The sequence below is a fragment of the Telopea speciosissima genome, chromosome 4, assembly GCF_018873765.1.
Source record: "Telopea speciosissima isolate NSW1024214 ecotype Mountain lineage chromosome 4, Tspe_v1, whole genome shotgun sequence".
Classification (NCBI taxonomy): domain Eukaryota; kingdom Viridiplantae; phylum Streptophyta; class Magnoliopsida; order Proteales; family Proteaceae; genus Telopea; species Telopea speciosissima.
Window position 1 is genome coordinate 40529046 of NC_057919.1, and position 7519 is coordinate 40536564.

The window sequence follows — 7519 nt, forward strand, 5'->3', positions numbered from 1 at the left end:
GTGTTTTACGGGCTCACTACCTAACCCAGTTGTTTCCAAGGCTAACAACCAAATCCTTTTTTTCCCAAATCCAACCTTTAACTAACACAGGAGTTCTTCTGAATTTTAGCAAACTCAAGCTCTTGAGTTTTGCAACTCAAAATAACAAGCCTCTTGCAAGGCAGAAATACAAACCACAGTTCAATTGGCAACCCTCTACCTAGGGTGGATATACAAGATGTTGTTCAACACCCTCAACCTATGGTCCTTTCTAGATGCAAAGTATATGTAGGCAATAAATGCTTCCTTGAGAGGAGTACCTACATCCATATTTATAGCCAAATTTACAAATCACAATGGTAAAAAAACTAGCCGTTTATAGTTGTTGGACTTCAGCCGATCAGCCGTCACATGGTCCGGTCAACCATTCTGACTAGATATTAAAGCTAACGGTTATATTTGGTTGGTCAATCATATGGGCATCCGGTCGACCGCCTGTAGCTCAAGCTTCAGACTCTTGCTCTTGGGAAGTTTTTCTTGTCAAAGCAAGTGTCGTCTGGCCAACCGTCTGGTAGGACGATCATCTATCCAATAAATGGAGCATTTGGTTGATCATCCATCTGAATGAAACTTCAGACTCTTGCTCTTGGGAAGTTTTTCTTGTCAAAGCAAATGTTGTCTGGCCAACCGTCTGGTAGGTCGATCATCTATCCAATAAATGGAACATTTGGGTTGATTATCCATATGAATGGAACTTCTTAGGCTACTCATGTCAGTCATTGTCCGTCCTCTTTGTGAAGTCACAAAATGATTGTCCACTTATTTCCTAAAAGATTGGTTGATTACCTTAGCTTTTGGGTGAATTATAAAACTCTTTTAAGAGCTTCAGGGCTACTGGAATTACATAGGACTTCATAAAAATAATCAAGTAATAAGCTAATCCTGTAAGCACTAGATGCTTGGTCTTGATCACTTCATTCCACCAATGTGTGTAGCTTCTTCCAATTCATTAGCATTTGTCAATTCTTAAATAATCGTAGCTTGGGGAAGCTTGTATGTTGTGATCGCCAAATTCTTCATTGCTTTTCAACATAGTTGTCAAGGTGCCGCCTAGATAACACCTTAGCGTCCAAGCGGCTTTCCAAGGGTTGGGCGTTGGCATGCCTTGACATAGGCGGAAGGTTCAGATCTGTAATAGAGAGATCAGATCTAGTTTATAAGGAAGTTAGGGATCAGATAAAGGGAGAAGACGAGGTTTCAAGATCAGATTCTGATCTTCGATGAAGAGAGAAGAAGAAATAGGAGATAAGAGGGAGTATCGTGAGATATAGAGAGAAGAGAAGAGATGAGATTCTGAGGGGAAGAGACAGAAGAGAAAACGTTGACTGGGGAAGGCATAGAAGGTGATGAAACACACCTTCTGATTTCCAATGAAATCCAATATTTCAATTCATTCTTCAAATCTTCCTTTCGTTGTTGGATTACATGAGTATATAAAGAAAATAAAAATGACTCTTGGACTCAAGCATTAATCACCTAGAAGCTAACTCCATTAAAGCATTAAATTACCTAAAAACTAATACCAAGTAAAATTAATTACTTAACACAAACTTTTCGAGTCCTACATAGAAAACTTAAAAGACCCAACTTGAAAACTGAAAAGTCTAATTAAAGAACCTAGGAAAAAAAATCAACTCATTAACTAAGCCTAGGAAAATGAAAAGACACTTTAAGAAAATTAAACTCAGGTTTGGTGGATCTTTGGAGTCGACTTCATGGTCCCCACCAGCAATAATATTGCAGGGACTAACCCTGGCCAGCTTAACCCACGGCTGGGCTTAATTGGGGCTGGTTCTTGGCTCTGCAGATTGGGTGTAATTCTGATGTAGACCAAAACAGCAGGAGGGATCTTCTTCAAGCTTGACACTGCATCATGCGTTACTTTTTGCACGGTTTTCTTTTAATATAAATAATTTGCTTCATGGAATTTAATTAGTGTTGTACTTTACTAATGTTGTAATATGGGTTCAAGGGTAGAATTGTCCTAAGGGTATTTTTGTCCTTGTATCCATTCCAAAATGTTCTTCTTTACATTTAAATAAAGATGGCTGTAGTCACTCTAACTCAAGCCAGTATTCACGGAATTCAACATGGTATCAAAGCCAAAAATATTTTGGGAATATGGTAATTAATATTTTTTCTTTTTTTTCCTTTTTTCCCTTTTTTTCTCTCCCTCTTCTTCTCTGTGATTCTGCCCTAAGGACAGCCACCACCGCAGGCAACCACCAGCCCTCTTCCACTTTCCGCCAGCCCACGCAAGCCCTACCACCACCTCCACCAGGCCCCACCAGCCCCTCCACCACCTCCGCCAGGCCCTTCTGCCACCTCCTCAAGTCCCGTAGGCCTCTCGCCCTTCTTTTCTCTCCCACGAGAGGTCCTCTTCCTTGCCGTTATTTTTTACCCACCCTTGGTGGTGAGTTGACTCCCACCGAGGCTCCTTTCTCTTCCCTCCTTATGTTCTGAATTTTTGGAGGCTTTAATTCTGCAATTTTTTATACCAGCCACCATGTCCGACTATTCAGAGATCTCTTCTGCTTCCTCTGGTACTAATGGTTCGTCGCAACATGACTTCATTCCGTTTCCAGTGAATCCCATCAAGTTAAATGGCAGCAATTATCTTTTATGGTCTCGCTCTTGCTTGTTTGCAATTGGTTCCCGTGGTCTCTCTGGCTACATAACGGGCACTCAGGTCAGGCCTGTTGAGGCTGGTTCCGCACAGGATAGATGGATGCATTTCAATTTCTTAGTCATGTCCTATCTAGTTAATTCCTTGGACCAAGAAATTGTCGAGTGTTACCTTCTCCTTGATTTGGCTGTGAAAATTTGGAAGATAGCCCAGGAGGGCAAGACACCTATTCTCAAGTTGGGAATGCCACCCAATGTTATGAACTCCATCAGAAGATCCATTCTACCAAGCAATTGGAGTTGTCCCTTTCTCAGTATTACAATACAATGTGTACCATGTGGCAGCAATTGGATTTTCTGGGCACCTTCACTGCCACCTGTGATGTTGATGCCATGGCCTTCCGGATGTGAGAAGATGGTTTACGTGTTTTTGATTTTTTGGTCGGACTCAATATTGAGTTTGATCAGATCCGGGCCAACATTTTGAATCGAGACCCACTTCCAACTCTGGAGCATGCCTATGCGATCCTTTCGGCAGAGGAAAGTCGGTGTACAACCATGGTTCATCCTGTTACTCAGGAACGATCGGCCCTTGTTTCCGATTCCCAGTATTCCCGTGGAAATTCTTCCCATTCTACTACTATTGGTCGGACATCTGGTGATCGCCCTCCCATTAAATGTGATCACTGTGGGAAGGAATGGCACACAAAGGACAGATGTTGGAAGCTTCATGGTCATCCTGTACATACTCGCAAGCGTGGGAAGGGATGTTCCAATCGGCCAAGTAACACTCGTGCTCATCAGGCAACTACTAAAGAACAGCCTGATCAATCTCTTTCCCAAGTTGTGGCTGAACTGCAAAATTTACGGGATATGGTGAATCGCTTGGACACATCTTCTTCGACATTTGTATCTCCTTCTATGGCTGCCTCGGCTCTCTCTGTGCCTACCAATCCCAATACACCTTCTTCCACAGGTATTTCATTTGGTGGGAACTGCACCTTAGTCATGCCCGTTTCTTGGGCAATTGACTCAAGGGCAACTGACCATATGACAGGTTCTTCATCTCTTTTTTCCAAATATTTCCCTTAATCTGGTCATAATAAGGTTCGTGTTGTTGATGGGTCTCTTTCTCCTATCTCAGGGAAGGGATCCGTGCAATGCACTTCCTCTCTTAGCCTTTCATCTGTGTTACATGTTCTTAAGTTTACTACTAATTTGCTTTCCATTAGTAGCCTAACCAAGGATTTAAACTGCAAAGTAACTTTTTTCCCGAACCATTGTTTGTTTCAGAACTTGGCAACGGGCAATACGATTGCATATGGTAAAGTGATTGGTGGTCTATACGTGCTTGACAGTTCCCGGGCAGCTTTGACATCTCAGTCTTTGTCTTCTGATTTTGATTTTGCACTGTTTAAGTTGAATAATTGGCATCGTCGTTTGGGTCATCCATTGATTGGTGTTTTATCTAATTTATTTCCTAGTTTAGTGAAAAGGTATAATAAACATAATTTTTCTTGTGATGCTTGCACTTTGGCAAAGCCAAATTCGAAGTATTTTTCCTATTTCTAATAATCGAAGTTTGAGTCCATTTGGTTTGATACATTCTGATGTGTGGGGCCCTGCCCGATGTGTTTCTACTTCTGGATTTCGTTGGTTTGTCACTTTCATTGATTGTTTTAGCCGGACCACTTGGGTCTATTTGATGCATAGTAAAAGTGACGTCTTCACCTGTTTCACACCCTATTTCATAAAATGGTCCAGACCTAGTTCGATGCCAAAGTGAAGATTCTCCGATCAGATAATGGAAAAGAGTACATGAATGGTGCCTTTTGCTCATATTTGGATAGCCATGGAATCATACACTAGACTTCTTGTGTTGACACTCCTGCTCAAAATGGAGTGGTTGAACGCAAGAACCAACATCTATTGGAGGTTGCTCGTTCTCTTACGTTTACTATGGTTGTTCCTCCTCAATTCTTGGGTGATGCTGTCCTTACAGCTACTTATCTTATCAATCGGCTTCCCTCACGGGTCTTAGGACATTGCCCTTTGGAAATTCTGTTTGGGAAGTCCACATTAGTTGTGCCTCCCAAGGTCTTTGGTTGTGTAGTGTTTGCCCGGAATCACCATGTATACAGCAAGTTTGATCCCAAAGGGCTACGATGCATTTTTCTCGGCTACTCTGCTACCCAGAAGGGGTATAAATGCTATCATCCTCCTACATGAAAGGTATTTGTCACTATGGATGTGGTGTTCCAGGAGTCTGAGGCTTACTTTAAACAGTCGGTACCTCTGCAGGGGGAGATTCTAAGTGGTGAAGAGATCCCGCTGATTGCTCCTCTGGACATTGAGATACCTACTATAGAGGATGTCTCTGTTAAACTAGACGACGAAATTACACGTCGAGAACAAGAAGTGAGACATACTGAGCAGCAGCAAATGGTCCAGGGGGAGAACTCGAGTTGGTGCATTTTTCTTTTTCAACTCAAAACCTCAACTCGGCAGGTTTTAGACCTAGTTTGGCTCTGAAACTTGGTATTCAACCTATTTTAGGCCATTTAAATACAATGGCATTATCAGATTTTGCAAAAACAAAGTCCAAATAGGAGTTTTACTTCAGACCTTAAGTTGGTAGGCGACGACGTACCAAAATACCCTGCTCTACACATAATTTAGTAATAGAAAGCAAGCAAAACATTCAATTAATAGCTAAACAACTTAAATAAGCATTAGAAATGTAAAGTGATACATCAAATTGTTTAACAATGTTACAAGTTACAACTATCGTCACATAAACTGAGTTTGAATCAAGTATTCAGTCCCTAGTAGTGCCACATAGTCTTCCCATGACATAGTGTTGCTGCACTGTTGCATATACTCTCCCTCAATCCCCAGTAGTGCCACAGAGTCTTGAAGATGTGTAGCCGAATCCTTCAAATGTGCAGCTGAATCTACTCTCCCGCAGGTTACAACTTTAAATCCAGAGCTAAAATGAGTCACAGCCTTCAAATGGAGAAGAAAACAGCTTTTGGACAAAACTCAATCGAGTTCTATCGAGTTCTGTTGAGTTAGGTGACTTTTAAAGAAGTAGATGGATCGAGATCTGGGTCGACCCGAGATCTCAACCGAGAAAGTATAAGTTTTTAACTCGTATAGCAACTCAACTCAACTTCTCAAAAAAACAAGATCTCGGTCGAGATCTCGCGAGTTCTCGAACTGTGGCACTCGGTACATAGAGACCACCCCCATCAATCCTACACAATCGGCATCTATTCTCGCTCCAAGTCCTGCTCCTAGTCATATTTCTGGTAAACTTCCTCCTCATCCCAGTCTTGATTTACCCATTGCTATTCGAAAACCAAAGCGGAGTTGTACACATCCTATTTCCAACTTTGTGTCATGCAACTCTCTAACTCCTGCTTTCCATGCCTTCATATCTTCTTTATCCTCTATTACCATCCCTAACAGTTGGCAGAAAGCAATAGCCGAACAAAAATGGAAGGATGCAATGAACGAAGAAATGCTTGCCCTTGAGAAGAATCAGACCTGGGATTTGGTGAATCCTCCACTAGGAAAGAAACCCGTTGGTTGTACATGGGTCTTTGTTGTAAAGCACAAGGTTGATGGCTCAGTGGAAAGATACAAAGCAAGACTAGTTGCCAAAGGTTTTACTAAAACCCAAGGAATTGACTATCAAGAGACCTTTGCTCTTATAGCAAAGATGAATACTGTGCGGGTTATCATTTTTTGTGTTGTAAATCAAGGTTAGGAACTCCAACAACTTAACGTGAAGAATGCCTTCCTGCATGGAGACTTGGAAAAAGATGTTTACATGGAGATACCTCCTGATTTTACTTCTTCAGAGACTCAGGGAACGGTATGTAAGTTGAAGAAGGCTTTGTATGGTCTGATGCAGTCACCAAGAGCTTGGTTTGGTCGACTTCATAAGGCTATGATTGCTTATGGGTATAAGCAAAGCAATGCTGATCATCCTTTGTTTATTAAAAGGATGGGACAATAAGGGTATGTATGGCAACCATTCTATTTCAAAAAATTGATTCTGAGTCAGAATCGATTTTTCCTATTTCTGGATATTTGGAGTAATTCTGTACCAACAAATGTTGTATGGTGAAAAATTGTTTCTGTTATTACAGAGGAATAGAAACATGTATGGATTGTATGGATTGCCATCCATAGATTTGAAGTTCTCAAGAAAGACATGAGATGTCTCATCCTGTTCATTAAGGTGATCCTTTGAGGCAAAAACTGCATTTAGGCATAGAACGCTAAAACCGCATTTAAGCATGAGAGAGCACAAGGGATGAACGTTAAAACCGCATTTAGGCATAGAAAATACAAAGAACACGATCAAATCAAACAAGAATACAATTCTTACGGACCTCAAATCTCAATCAAAATAACATTTTTAATCAAAGATTGGGAACATGAGCATCAAATTAAAAGGAAAAATCGAGTAGCACCGAAGGCATAATCAATACACAAAAAAAAACCATAAAGTGCATATTAACTGAGAAGAAACTGAGATAAACACAGAGTGGCGTAAAAGCACTAACCAGGTTCAACAATACTCAGAGATGTCGACGAATTTGGATTCTTTTTTTTTTTTTGGGAATTTAAAAACTATGTACTTGAGATGCATAGTTCATAGATACCTGCAAGAACAAACGATTCTGTTCAACAGCTAGTGTTTATACAACTAAAAACCCTAAAATTTGTTGAAGATTAGAAGGTGAGGAGGAAGAAGAAAAAGACGAAGCGAACAAGAAGAATCCTCATTTCTTTTTTATTATAAAATTCTTCTGAAAAATATAGAAGAATCTTCACTAGGTGG